This window comes from Cajanus cajan, chromosome 5 (genome assembly GCF_000230855.2).
Source record: "Cajanus cajan strain Asha chromosome 5, NIPB_CcT2T_4, whole genome shotgun sequence".
Taxonomy (NCBI): Eukaryota; Viridiplantae; Streptophyta; class Magnoliopsida; order Fabales; family Fabaceae; genus Cajanus; species Cajanus cajan.
This window is the reverse complement of record NC_138521.1, coordinates 21531376-21547782: the sequence shown is the minus strand read 5'-3', so window position 1 is coordinate 21547782 and position 16407 is coordinate 21531376.

Genomic DNA, 16407 nt, shown 5'->3' with positions numbered 1-16407 from the left:
CATTTTCAAAGATGATTTTATATTATCTATCACTGTACCAATTATATAGAGAACTCCATTTATATATTTATTGATATGAAAATAAATTTAAATTAGAATAGGTATATGTTTATTATACATTAAGCTTTTGACCTTGATACGACCGTGAAACAAACCTTGAAGTTGATTAGGCAAGTTGACTCAATATCCAACATGAGTGACAAGTCTCCGGGATGTTCACCATGTACTCAGAATGAAAGTCAAACATTTAAATCTAATAATTAAAAGCAATGACCGTTCCTTCAAACATTTTAAGATTAGCATAATCAATATTTGACAACATTCATTGTTATACATAAGTCAACAAGGCTATAAATGTCTTAAATCAATCATGGCATGAAACACATTCATTATACTCTCTCACATCTTTGAGCTTATTAATTATACCTCTCACATCTTTGAGCCTATTAACATGAGTGTCAATGTCTATGTAGGCATTAAAATTTAGAGTGTTAGACATTTATAAACGTCTTTGGTCCAGCACTTGTTATCGAGTTTAGTATACTTGTTTAAGAGTTAACTAATTGACCAATACACCATTATATTATATTTTTTAAAATTGAAATTATTTTTAATATTTTTTATTTTATTAATAATTTTAATTTTTATTTGAGTGTTAATGATATATATTAATGTTAGTTATTATTAAATAGTAATTTCTTTTCCCCATCATTTTTATTGTCTTTATTTATTTATTTTTGTGATTTTATGAGTTATATTTGGTTGTTCTTTTATTAATAAATTTATCATATTATTAAATTTGATCAATTATTAGCGAGTAATAACTCACAAAAGAAAAAAAATCACAATTTAGATATTTTATATATTTACTTTTACATTATTTTGTTTAAATTATTTTTTTTTGTCTTTTTTGTTTGTAAGCTAGCCCATTTAACCATATAATCCACAATGTGGATGTAAAACATGAAAAGTCTAGTATTACTATCAGGAATAAAACTTGTCTATGGGTCTACTACAACACTAGTATGCATCAACTCAGTTTATGTGTGATTAGTTTGTTGCTTACCCTCCTAATATTATGCACCTTCCATCACTTAGTTAGGTATTTTACCCCCTATTTCATGCCTTACTTATTTTCCACTTCATGAATCAATAACCATTCACTTTAGGAGCCAATTCTCTCTCTGAAGTGTTTTCATATTTTCGAGCTCTTAGAGCATCACAACTCAAATCCTCACAATGAGGTCTTTCAACTCAAATCATCACAACTCTCCTCTAGTTCTAAGTTCAACTCACAACATAGAAAGGATGCATCATGCACGATCTACATATGACTCGTCAATCACCCAAACCCTTCTAAAGTTTCTTGTTCGAAGGGTTGTTCCCACTTAGTGAGAGAGGCTTGTTATGGCTCCCCCACTTAGTAAGCATGACCTATTGTGGATCACCTCATTGGGTGGACATAACTTGTTGAGCAAACTAAGACATTTGTGGGTCCTCTTTCCAAGCGAGCTTTGGCTCATTGGGTGAAATCACCTTTAAGGCCACTCACAAGTTCATCTTCTCACTAGGGGATGCTCACGCCACATAGCAAGAAGATGAATCTAGGTAGATGTTCATCATCTATGCATGCATTCCAAGTGAGCATGTTATCTTGTTAGGCAAACTACAAAGTTTTACCAAGCCTTCTCGTAATGAATCTAGCCACCAAACAACTTTAAACAACCTAACTCATAAGGATTCCTTGACCTTTAAAGTTTACCATAACAACATACAACACAACATGGTAACTTAAACTATCACAATGTTATGACAAACGAAGAAACTCCCAACAAGGTTTTGAACATGATAAATATAATACATATTGTTATTTCTAACATGTGTGTTAGTGTTTCACATAAATGTAAGAACAGGAAAAACTGAAAAATGAAGTACGTGTTATTACACATACTATAGTCAAACCAAACAAAGCCTGGGTGAGCTGTATCAAACGGTGGTGATAAAAAGCCAGACAAAAATACAAAAAATACAAGAAAAGGCATACTACCAATTGAAGTCTTGAAGTATCAAATGAAAAGGCCAAAACAAGTATCAAACAAGGCTAAATCAAGAAAAAGACAAAAGTTGGTTAAGCACCGGATGAAGTCCGTACAGACATAAGATGAAGCTTAATGGTCAACCAAACGAAGGTCAACAAAGTATCAGAAGATGGATAACACAAGACAAAGAAACATTCCAAATGGAATTAAAGTCGTCCATCTTCACAACCTACCAAATGGAAGGAAAAGTCAAAGTCAAATTTGAGATGCATTACCAGACGTAGACGAAGAATACTAAAAAGCGTCTGAAGTCCACTATTCATAACAAGAACTATCAGATATCGTCTACACTCACAGAAGAACACACGAAGTCATCAAATTTAAGAAAAGAAAGAAGAAAGATAGACAAGCGCGTATCCACAAGTCAAAGCATGCGTGTGTCAAAGAAAGTACACCTACTTTTCAGAAAAAGACAACACCTATGTAACTACAATGACGAAAAAAGAACAAAAATACCTAGGTTATGATTGAAGTCAGAAATAAAAGTGAGCAAAATACGTAAAATACTTCACGTAACACAGATTTAGTAAGCAAACATTTAATGCAAGATCAAATGCATTAAATGAAAGATATATATGGCCATGAATGAACTACTATTTGTGCCAACGGGAAGCTCCGCTCCAACAGACACGTTCAAATTTAAACAACGGGTAGATTTATCACGAAGCTATAAATATCAAGACCTAACAAGAAAAGGAAGTAGAGAAAAAGAGAGCATTGAGCACTAAGCAAAAGCGAACGTAAAAGCAAACCTACATCTCTTCCTGTACAGTCTTGTATACTTGTGTAAATCTAAGATAGCTTATCTTAGTGAGTGTTGAAACTATCATATCCTCTCTGTGAGAGTAATACACACACTCAAAACACATATCTCTGTAAAACTAAGGTTGCATACCTTATCGAATGTAGAAACTATCCTATCTTCTCTGTGAGAGAAATACACACATTCAAAACACATATCTCTGTAAAACTAAGGTTGCATACCTTAGCGAGTGTATAAACTATTTTATCCTCTCTGTGAGAGTCATGCACACACTCAAAACTTCTATCTACTGTAAAGCCTGAAGAGGCTAGCTGAAAGAATACTTGGAGAACCAGGAGTGGTTGATAATACTTGGGGAACCATAAGTGGTTTAAGAATACTAGCGCTGGCGAGTGAAGTTAGCGAACCAAAAATGGTTAATAATACTTGTAATCCGTTGTGATTAGTGGAACCCTTCAGTTGAAGGAGACTGGACGTAGCTCAGGTTAAGAGAACCAGTATAAAACTCTTTGCACCTTTATTTATTTCTCAGATGCAATTTTATTTAGCTGATATATTATACTCAAAATTTTGTCCACTACTCATTTTTACTGCAACTATCTTCAGACATAAAATATAATTGCTTAACTTATTATTTTAAGAAACATTTTCCTTGTGCAGACGATAAACTCTCAGACGCAAAATACTTTTGTTGAGCCAACCTTGCACAATTTTTAAAGTGTTCAAAATAATATTTTTACTAGACGAAAAAGAGTCTCTTTGCAAAAACAATTTTAAAATTCCTTCGTTCATACACACATTCAACCCCCCCCCCTTTTGTGTGTTTTTCTGCTAACTTCACACAAAACATCAAACAACTCGTAACATGCATAAAAGCAAACATATAGGGTTATAATAGGCTTAATTAATTTATCAATAAATTTTATAATACAAGTAGTGGATGTTTTATTAAATAAAATAAAGTTAGACTATAAGTTTGTGGGATAACCTTTGGTTTTGGGCTTTAGAGCCCAAGTTGGAGTCTTATTAATAAGATAAAAGATGGAAGGTAGGGTCATAAGCATCAATTTTATGAAATCCTAAGAGTGTCTATAGAGGAAACCCTTGAGAAAAATCGCAAGGAGCATGAGGAATAGCTTTAGACTATGAAGATTGTGCTCATTACCTTGAAGATCGTCATTTGAGGTAAGAGGGGTAGTGAGAATGTCTCACCTTATGGGAATGTATAAGGGTATGGGTAGTAAGACAATCCCTAAGGTTCTTTTGGATTTGTAATTATGTGTGTTCAATGGATTAATTGATGTTCTAAAACCTTACCTTAACATGATTCCATGCTTGGCTTTCCCAATAGTGGAATCATTAGATGTTCCCATGGAGCGATCACTAGGTTCAATGCCTAAAAAAGGGAATCTTATTGAAGGGGTGAGTATAAGCTACTTTTTTAATGCCCTAGCCAATAGAGGGCTTATATCTACATCCATCCTCTATGAAAAAGCCAGCGAAAGCTCTCTTTTAGGCACTTATTCCCACAATAGACTAAATAGTTGTAGTTACAATGACAATATCGTATTCTTACTTTTCTAATTCACATGCAAAACCTTTTTGTCCAATTCTAGGAACTATCAAGTAAGAATTGATTCACTTATGAAATTGATGTTGCGGTATGATGATAACTATTATGATTTTCAAGGATGTCAGGTGCTGAATTGAATTGTGTTATGTGTTGAATATTTAAGGGTGTTAACTCAAAAAATCATATATCCACCAGGTCTTAAGTTTTAATGATAACAAGTACATAAACATTATTTTAGAGAAAAGTTTTCAGATCAATCATTTAGATGATATTTGGTATAAAATGATAGGTTATCTTCACTTGAAGTTTCACAAATAAAACACTTTATATGTAAGATAAAATACTCTTAAATTATATCATTTATGATGTATGATTACAAGTTCATCTTTGTTCACATGGTTCCTTAATAGATTGAATTAAAAAAGCTTTTTGGGTACTCACATTTCTCTAAAGGAACTAAAGACATGCTTTTTGTCAAAAAAAAAGGACCAGCATATCCCATAAAGCATAAAAAAGTATAAGAAAAGTTGTCTGGGATTTACGCATGCATGGTTCCTTTCGTTTGGTATCTAAAAGGTGATAAGTAACTTTCTTGATCAAATAAGAAGTGACAATTTGGTGAAATTTATTTAATGCACCAACAAACACATCCATATATAAAGAACGAAGATGAAGACAAATGAAACAAGTTTGTGAGAGATACTCAAGGATTTGCAAAAGTATTTTTCTTGAAGTACCTACATAAACAAGCTAAAAGTTTTAGAAAGAAGATGAAAACATATTCATTGATAAATCAAGAAGCTTCTGAATGGTTGGTTAGGTATAGTGACGCTTGGGTATGGATCTACCATAACTTACATAACACAACATTTGTATGAATTAACCAAGCCTCAAATGAAATTAGCTCACTTTTTATATCCTTCAAATCCAATACACTCTTTTAACACCAATTGGGATCCTTTCAAGAAATCCATCAACTTATGTGCCAATTGATGAGTCCCTTATGTCAAGTATGGAATGACTCAATTCCATGCCATTTTCAACAACACACTTTTAAAGCAAATACTCATGATTTTTAGCCTAATGGTAAGCACTCGATCAAATAATTCTAACTTAGGCTTATCTCAATTATCATCCATTGGAAGAAAGTTACAAGACTTAGAAAAGATATTAGATCAGAGTTTTGGCATAACGAGGAATAAACTTATATTCACTAGGTTCAAAATGTTTTTCTCTTCATGTCTTCTCATATTTAAAGGATTGTTAAAGTATTGGTTAAGAGAGTTCTAACTTGGTGTTTAATGTATGTTGAATATGTTTGATGTGGTCTATGCACTACAATGTTCAAAGCAATAAACTCTTCAATTGGAATAAGGCATGAGACAAAATTGACTTTGTTAAACACTCTTCTATTGAGACTAAAACATTCCCATTATTGTTGCATTTCCTTTTCTAGATGTTGTGCCAAGAATACTTTTTAGTACCGTTACGAATGCATACACAAAACAATAAATAAAACATACATACATGTATAACTTGTATAGATTATTAGAATGCTTATCAACAATGTTTTGGAACTTTTTTATGGTTTGATTTAAGTGCAAAGACATTCATACAAGTGTTGGACTTGTGTGCATTAAAAGAGCATATGTTGGTCTAACACATTGGACATTGGATGCAGACACTAACTATCTGTTATAGCTTAGTGTTATGCTTGTTTACTTTTATGTATTTTATAAAAGATGGTTATTCAAGTAAAAAAAATTTATCTTTTAATCTTCTATGCTTTCGTCGCATAGTTCCTGTAATGACTTAGGTAGACCGTTAGTCTATCAAAATCATGACTTTGTAATAATCAAAACTGGATTATTAGATGTTCACTGTGTATTTGGTTCAACACTCACAATTGTATTCATGATTCAACATTTACAACTCCATCTGAAGAAAAACTTGTTACGTTGAAACTCGTTTTGAAAAACATTCAAGCAAACAACCATTCAAAGGTTATTTCTCACCAAACAACATCATCAATACTCATTTAAACAATTTTCACAGCATAATAGTCAAATGAGGCAAAATCACACTCATAAAAAAATTATTTGATTCAACATAAAAAACATAAATAGCATATACACTACTAAAAAAATTAAAATTTGTGACGAAAATTTGTGACGGATAAAATGTCGTCACTAATAGTGACGACTTTTGTGACGGAAATTTTATTTTTGTGACGGACTACTTATTTTTAGAGTTTGTGAAGGAAAAAATTCCGTCTCTAACAATTCCGTCACAAACGGGGTCACTAATAAAAAAAAAAATTTGCGACGGATTTAATGACGGATTCAATCATTACCACTATAACTTTCAGAAACGCCACCAATCGTAAACTCTTAATGCATTCGATAAGTCAATTTCTTACCCACATCCAAGCTTCCACTAGTTCTAGTTGGTTAGCAAGATACTTCGTCTACTACCACCACTTGCACCTATGCTCGCAACACGAGCGATGCCACCCAACCACTACTTCTTACATAAGCAAGAAGTATCAAAATAATTAAGCAATCATGAGATTAAGAAAGAGCAATCAAAAATAGCATCATCAAGTTATATCATGTCTATCAGACAAATCCTGAGAACACAATGCACACAAATAAATAACAATAACATAATCAATCATCACATTAGCACATCAATAAGCTTCACACTCAATGCATTCCATCATTCATCTATCGAACAAGCATAGTAGACTCACAACTCACGGTCGATTGGATCGACCTGCTCTGATACCACTAAATGTGACACCCTTACTACCCCAACACATATATAATATAATTTAATTAAGAAGAATAAACTTTCAAAGGGTTCGTAAAAGGGTTCACATAAAACTTTGAAATTGTTCTTTCTTCAATATAAGAAAATGACTGAAAAATAAAACTTGAAAGGTAAAATTTAAGAGTTTACAATTTTAAACACATTACAATACCAAATCCATATAAATATTCTGTCCTAGAAATCCTCTGCCCCGATGTCACATTATCAGAGCATTCCCATAATTTAACTGTTGGCATTCTAGATGCCACTCATAGCCAGATCTTCTTCACCTAAAATATCCACAGTTTATACGGTGAGAAAAGAAAATATCTACATGCAAAGTACATACAAACACATCACAATATAATCTCATCATAATTCATTATTTAATAATATATATATATATATATATATATATATATATATATATATATATATATCAATCATTCATCATCTTCACATCTCAATTCACATTTAACATATCTCATTTCACATACATATCTCAATCCATCATAATCCACACCAATTATACAATTTACAACATCATTTCCATATTCATAATTCATGTCAATCTTACAATTAACAATATCATTTTCAAATCCATAATTCACATCAATCTTACAATTAACACTATTCCAAGACCTCGCCACATCTGACACAAGTGATACAGGTTAATTGCCTCTCACACCAAACCAGGGTCACGCCCTCCCTGTAGCATCACTTACCCAGGGGTCGTGCCATCCCTAGTCATTAAGGAGTACGCTCGTCCCTGAAGCATCACTTACCCAGGGTTCGTATCATCCCTGATCATCCGGGAGTACGCTCGTCCCTGAAACATCAGCTACCAGGGTTCGTATCATCCTTGATCCTTTAGTGTGAGGAACCACAATCAAATTACAATCCATACAGTCTCTTGCAATTAACCATATGTCAGGGCTGCCATAATCGACATAAGTGGTGTGTGTTAACTGTCTTACTCATCCCACACCATGTTAGGGTCACACCCTCACTGTAGCACCACTTACCCAGGGGCCGTGCCATCCCTAGTCATTGATGTGAGGCACTACAATCACAATCATAATCACATCCATACAACATCTCATTTCATATCTCAATTCCATGCACAATTCCATATCACATACACAACAGACAAGTCCAACAAAATAAGGGTTACACACCCCTCAAGCAATTCACATCTAGATCATCAATTCTTATTAAATAATATACCAATAACATTCATAAATTAATATTATAATCAATGAAATTATCAATTTAATATAATTTTAACGTAAACAGTAAAACCCCCAATTATTTCAAAACCTAGCCCACAGGCACTTTTCTACAATTTCGTTCTCTCTCACAGATCATCATTCTTACAAATTATTTGCATATTTATAATCCTCAACACGTACCGAATCTAATGGTATAATTAATTCCACAAACAGAAATAATCCAATTTTTCCAAAACCTAACCTACAGGCACTTTTCTATAATTTCGTTCTCTTTCCTAGAGCATCATTTTTACAAATTATTAGCATATTTATAGTCCTAAATATATACAGAATCAAATAATGCCAATAATTCTTCAAACAGAAATAATTGTAAAATTACTCATAATCCTAAGGGCTCTTCTTCTACCCAATTCCCTCATGCAACTCCACATATAAATAATCCCCTTTTTCCCCGTACCTGGATACATAGGAACTCGGGCAGAACCTCCTCTTTTTCCTTAAATAAGGATCGGAACTAAGACTGGAGCAGAACCTCATCCTCTGAGTTCCCCTTGGTCTTCAGAGAGAAGAAGAGGAACGAAAGAGAGAACAGAAGAGAAGAGAGAGTGAGAATGAGATGTGTGTAGAAATGAGAGGATTTGAGGCCTATTTATAGGATTTTTCGCCCACCTACCACTACGGCCCGTTCCAAAATCAGAACGGCCCATTCTGGGCCCTTCAAACCTACGTAAATTTTTCAACTGGAACGGCTCGTTCCCAAACCAGAACGGCTCGTTCTCAACCCCAGCAGAACGGCCCGTTCTCCAAACCAGAACGGCCCGTTCTCCCTCTGGAACGGCCCGTTCCCTAAACCGGAACGGCCCGTTCTCTATCCAGAACGGCCCGTTCTGCTTCTCAAATTTTGGGCCTTTAACTTATTCCAGAAAGGCCCGTTTCACTTTTGAAACGGCCCGTTCTGGGCAACGAATTGGGCCTACGGCCCAATGAAAATTGGGCTGTTACAATACTTCCCTCCTTTATGAAATTTCGTCCTCGAAATTTTTGCAATGGTAGACTCCTCGCTTCTTACTTTCTAATTATTATGCAACCTCACTACCTTATTGATGTACAACTCTATCAATTTCACCAAAGGATATCTAAAGGTAAAACAAGTAAACTTGGCGAGTCTATCCACTAAAACACAAATAGAATCGATCTCTTAAGTATCTCAGACAAACCTACAATTAAGGTCTATCCACTCACCATTACAGTTCCAAAATGGGACGTCTAAGTGCTACAAAATTCCAAAAGACTTCTTGCATACTAAACACGAGCATACAATTTCTCTACTCCTCTCTTCACCTTAGGCCACCATGCTTCCGCTGCACCACTCTGATACATCTTCCTAAGGTCTCGATACATCTCATTAGCTCCTAAATATATATATTAAGAGTACTGTTATGTACTTCCTCTAAAATCATCTTCCTTAATTCAAGGTTACTATGCACCCAAGTTTGTTCTTGCACCTCAAAACAATGTCGATTTCTACTCATAAATGGTTATCTATACTTCTACCAATCTTCTCCACTTGGTTCTCTAAGAAAGGATCTGACTCCTAGGCTTCTCTAATCTCATCCATTAATTCACTAGTCACTTTTAACACAATCAATTCAATGCTTCTAAGGATAATCTCATACACCAAGCATAAGTCTTTAAATTCTTCAATCAAATCTAACCCTTAAATCATCATAAATGATATACTAGAGGTCATCATAATCAAGGCATCTGCCACAATATTGGTTTTACTTCTGTGATCATCTTTAAAGATTAAGCACCTAAGCGTAAGTTCACTAGGTATACATATCAGATCTCTAATTTCACCAGTCCATCTACACCCAAGTCAAACTCTTATTCATCACCTTATCCTATAGCCTCATATCTTGTCACCAAAATTAATCAATTAATTATACATCTCCAATTTCCTTCAACAATTCACTCGTTACTCAAGTTATACCTAGTTTCATACTACTCGGAGTAATCTCATAAGTCAAACTTAAATCTTTAATTTCAGCCAAAAAGATCCATCTCTCTAATCATAAGAAGAAAAAAAATAATGTAGAGGGTTCCTACTCAAAGCATCAACCATCACATTGACTTTATGCAAATAAAAACTAAGATTGAAATCCTAGTCCACAAAAATTCCAACTATCTGTTTTGTCCCATATTCAAGTCCTTCGGGTCAAACAAAATTTGAGACTCTAATGATCACTAAATACCTCCAACTTAGAATCATATAGGTAGTGTCTCCAAATCTTAGTGTAAATATCACGATTGCTCACTCAATGTCATGGGTAAGGTAATTCCTCTCATAAATTTTCAATTGCTTAGAAACATAAGTTATTACCCTTCCTTCTTGCATCTACACTACCTCCAAATTCATCTTAGAAGCATCACGGTATACCACATAAGACTTACTAAAATCCGGTAACATTATCCAATCTTTCCTTAAGAGTTTGAAACATACTCTCACATTTATTATCCCATACAAAGGCAAGTCTTTCCTAGTCAATCTAGTCAAATAGTAAGCAACCTAGAGAAGTAAGCGACGAAATGCTTTGGGGAGTTGAAAATAAGCATAGGTCCGGGGATCCTCGATATAAGTTAACCTTTTGAACTACTGTTGAATTCATGGGTAGGCAAAAGACAACTTAGTGAACTGAAACATCTTAGTAGCTAGAAGAAAAGAAAGCAAAAGCAATTCCTATAGTAGCGACGAGAGAAACGAGAGCAGCCTAAACCGTGAACGGCTATCTTAAAAATTTACTCAATAAATTTCCTATAAACTATCTCAATAAAACTTCTAACCTCACAAATTGACTTTTGATATCTCCCACTTAAGTACAACTTCTACCATAGGTAGATCTATGCTATATCCGCGCAAGAAATTACAAGGCCTAAATCTGTCTTGGATATATCTTCAAAATTAACTCTAATATGATGATCTCACATCTTAAGGTCAATCTCACTAAACACACAACCATTCACTAATTAATCCATAAGGTCATCTATCCTCATATCCTCATACATGCATATCATATTAGAATACCTATTTAAACCTTCATATATACATCCTTCCCAATCATATATATAAATCTATCACTATTTTACACCATATAACATGTGCATGAACTTAACTTTACCACATAGCATCATAAAACCTTGAATAACCTTACAATCCACATGACACCACCTCAGAACATCATAACAAAATCATTTTTATCCTTGCATTGCCTAGTAACTCAAAAACATCATGATAGCATACATATCCCATCAATAACTGTCAAGGAAAATGATACCTAGAGAGTTACACTTGTCCAACGATCTCAATCCTATCTCAAAAGAAAGATAAAAGAATAAGCTATAACTCTTATGAAAACATGAGATTCTGAATAGATCCTCTTCTCAGCTAACAATTCGAAAATCACAACAGATATATTTAACGCTTACAACTAGACTTTTGATCATCAAAGCAGTTATAGCTGAAGTTCTAGACCTCTATCTTATCTTAATCCAATTCCATTGAAAATATAATATCCAAAGCCACCACTTTCATGAAGACCACAAAATCCAAATCTATCAATACGGTACTCCTACTAGCATAACAAAACTACAGTGAAAACATCTCCTACACTAGACAACAATAATGCACTAACATCCCACAGAATACCTCAACCCTTCCAAACTTACTTCTTTCTACCTTAAACTCATATCCAAGCTTCCAACTACAATCCCTAAACGAAAATAATTCACCTATTCCACAAAAGATTTAGAGCTAAAATCACATCCTCATGCAACCTAACCCCTAACAAGATTAATATGCAAGCATCAAAACTTAAGGAAATCACCAACACTTTGACCTTTCATCAAGAATACTCAAAGTTCTAATGCTCGACACATAACCTCTTGGATTCAATCATTACCACTATAACTTTCAGAAACGCCACCAATCGTAAACTCTTAATGCATTCGATAAGTCAATTTCTTACCCACATCCAAGCTTCCACTAGTTCTAGTTGGTTAGCAAGATACTTCGTCTACTACCACCACTTGCACCTATGCTCGCAACACGAGCGATGCCACCCAACCACTACTTCTTACATAAGCAAGAAGTATCAAAATAATTAAGCAATCATGAGATTAAGAAAGAGCAATCAAAAATAGCATCATCAAGTTATATCATGTCTATCAGACAAATCCTGAGAACACAATGCACACAAATAAATAACAATAACATAATCAATCATCACATTAGCACATCAATAAGCTTCACACTCAATGCGTTCCATCATTCATCTATCGAACAAGCATAGTAGACTCACAACTCACGGTCGATTGGATCGACCTGCTCTGATACCACTAAATGTGACACCCTTACTACCCCAACACATATATAATATAATTTAATTAAGAAGAATAAACTTTCAAAGGGTTCGTAAAAGGGTTCACATAAAACTTTGAAATTGTTCTTTCTTCAATATAAGAAAATGACTGAAAAATAAAACTTGAAAGGTAAAATTTAAGAGTTTACAATTTTAAACACATTACAATACCAAATCCATATAAATATTCTGTCCTAGAAATCCTCTGCCCCGATGTCACATTATCAGAGCATTCCCATAATTTAACTGTTGGCATTCTAGATGCCACTCGTAGCCAGATCTTCTTCACCTAAAATATCCACAGTTTATACGGTGAGAAAAGAAAATATCTACATGCAAAGTACATACAAACACATCACAATATAATCTCATCATAATTCATTATTTAATAAAATATATATATATATATATATATATATATCAATCATTCATCATCTTCACATCTCAATTCACATTTAACATATCTCATTTCACATACATATCTCAATCCATCATAATCCACACCAATTATACAATTTACAACATCATTTCCATATTCATAATTCATGTCAATCTTACAATTAACAATATCATTTTCAAATCCATAATTCACATCAATCTTACAATTAACACTATGCCAAGACCTCGCCACATCTGACACAAGTGATACAGGTTAATTGCCTCTCACACCAAACCAGGGTCACGCCCTCCCTGTAGCATCACTTACCCAGGGGCCGTGCCATCCCTAGTCATTAAGGAGTACGCTCGTCCCTGAAGCATCACTTACCCAGGGTTCGTATCATCCCTGATCATCCGGGAGTACGCTCGTCCCTGAAACATCAACTACCAGGGTTCGTATCATCCTTGATCCTTTAGTGTGAGGAACCACAATCAAATTACAATCCATACAGTCTCTTGCAATTAACCATATGTCAGGGCTGCCATAATCGACATAAGTGGTGTGTGTTAACTGTCTTACTCATCCCACACCATTTTAGGGTCACACCCTCCCTGTAGCACCACTTACCCAGGGGCCGTGCCATCCCTAGTCATTGATGTGAGGCACCACAATCACAATCATAATCACATCCATACAACATCTCATTTCATATCTCAATTCAATGCACAATTCCATATCACATACACAACAGACAAGTCCAACAAAATAAGGGTTACACACCCCTCAAGCAATTCACATCTAGATCATCAATTCTTATTAAATAATATACCAATAACATTCATAAATTAATATTATAATCAATGAAATTATCAATTTAATATAATTTTAACGTAAACAGTAAAACCCCCCAATTATTTCAAAACCTAGCCCACAGGCACTTTTCTACAATTTCGTTCTCTCTCACAGATCATCATTCTTACAAATTATTTGCATATTTATAATCCTCAACACGTATCGAATCTAATGGTATAATTAATTCCTCAAACAGAAATAATCCAATTTTTCCAAAACCTAACCTACAGGCACTTTTCTATAATTTCGTTCTCTCTCCTAGAGCATCATTTTTACAAATTATTAACATATTTATAGTCCTAAATATATACAGAATCAAATAATGCCAATAATTCTTCAAACAGAAATAATTGTAAAATTACTCATAATCCTAAGGACTCTTCTTCTACCCAATTCCCTCATGCAACTCCACATATAAATAATCTCCTTTTTCCCCGTACCTGGATACATAGGAATTCGGGCAGAACCTCCTCTTTTTCCTTAAATAAGGATCGGAACTAAGACTGGAGCAGAACCTCATCCTCTGAGTTCCCCTTGGTCTTCAGAGAGAAGAAGAGGAACGAAAGAGAGAACAGAAGAGAAGAGAGAGTGAGAATGAGAGGTGTGTAGAAATGAGAGGATTTGAGGCCTATTTATAGGATTTTTCGCCCACCTACCACTACGGCCCGTTCCAAAATCGGAACGGCCTGTTCTGGGCCCTTCAAACTTACGTAAATTTTTCAACTGGAACGGCCCGTTCCCAAACCAGAACGGCCCGTTCTCAACCCCAGCAGAACGACCCGTTCTCCAAACCAGAACGGCCCGTTCTCCCTCTGGAACGGCCCGTTCTCCAAACCGGAACGGCCCGTTCTCTATCCAGAACGGCCTGTTCTGCTTCTCAAATTTTGGGCCTTTAACTTATTCCAGAACGGGCCGCTAGAAAATTCATTGTACTTGATCATTTAATAAAAAGTACACTTAAGTCTATCAATAAATATATAAAAAAATTATCATCATACTTTATAATACACTTAAATGGAATAATTTAATATATATTATATAATTAATAAAAGGGGAAATATATATATATATATATAATTAATTATAAAGTGTATTATATATATTATGTAATACACTTTATAATTAATACTTGTATATTAGAAAAAAAAAAGGTAAAAATAATATATATTATATAATTAATAAATCAGGAATAATTTAATTATTTTTTATTTAAAAATTCGTAAAAATAAAAAATTAGGATTTTGTGATGGATTTTGAATCTCTCACAATTTGTGACGGATTCTGTGACGAAAAATTTTTAAAAATTTTATTTCGTCACAAATTCCGTCACAATTTGTGAGGGATTACGTATCCCTCTCAAAATAGAAAATTTTATTGCACAATTATTATATTTAATAATTATGTATAAATAAAAAATATTTTGCTAAAAAAAATAATTAAAAAATTATGAAACTAAAATATTTTTTTTCATCAAAAGATTAAAAATTAAAACATAAGAAATGAATTAATTTAAATAATAAGTTGTCATTTTGAAGTATAAGTGATGGAAGAACTTTGGAGGGGACCGGATTGATGTAGCTCCCTTCAAGTCTTTCCCTAGATCTTTGGCTCCTAGAATCCTTCCAATGCTTGTGTAAGGCTCCAATGGAGGGAGGAACCTCACGGCCACCTTAAGATGGTGGGGGAAACCTCTCAAGAATGCGCCACTCTTGGTGAAGGGATAAGCACTCTTCAATCCGCCACACTTGTCTTTGGAGAAGTGATAAGAGATTGGTTTTGCACAAAGAGATTTAGGACCTTTGGGAGGAGAGAAATCGGATCTCTAATCTGAATACTCAATTCTCATTAATGCCAAAAGTGTTATACAAGTGAAAATTTGAGGCTATATAGGCGTGGCCACCTAGGGGTTAAGCTAGACTAGACCATGGTTCACTAGGAACCATGGTTGGGTCCGTCCAACTTAGGGAGCAAGAAAAGGCTAGACCATGGTTCACTAAGAACCATGGTTGAGCCTTCCTAAACCACCCTTGTGTAGGAGAGAAAAGAGGTCCAAGCATTTGGCCAAGTGTGCACCAATGTGAACACAAGGTGTGAACACAAAGGTGTGGACGGTTTTGATTGGTTTCATTTAACTCCACCCGGTTTGAAAATGGTTCATTTGGTTTAGTTAGGTTCATTCAATGTGAATGGAACCTAGCTAAATCAAATCTATGAAAAATTAGGAGTTAAATGAGTCCAATATGTAAAACCTTTATCCTAAGACCACATTTGGCTAAAATG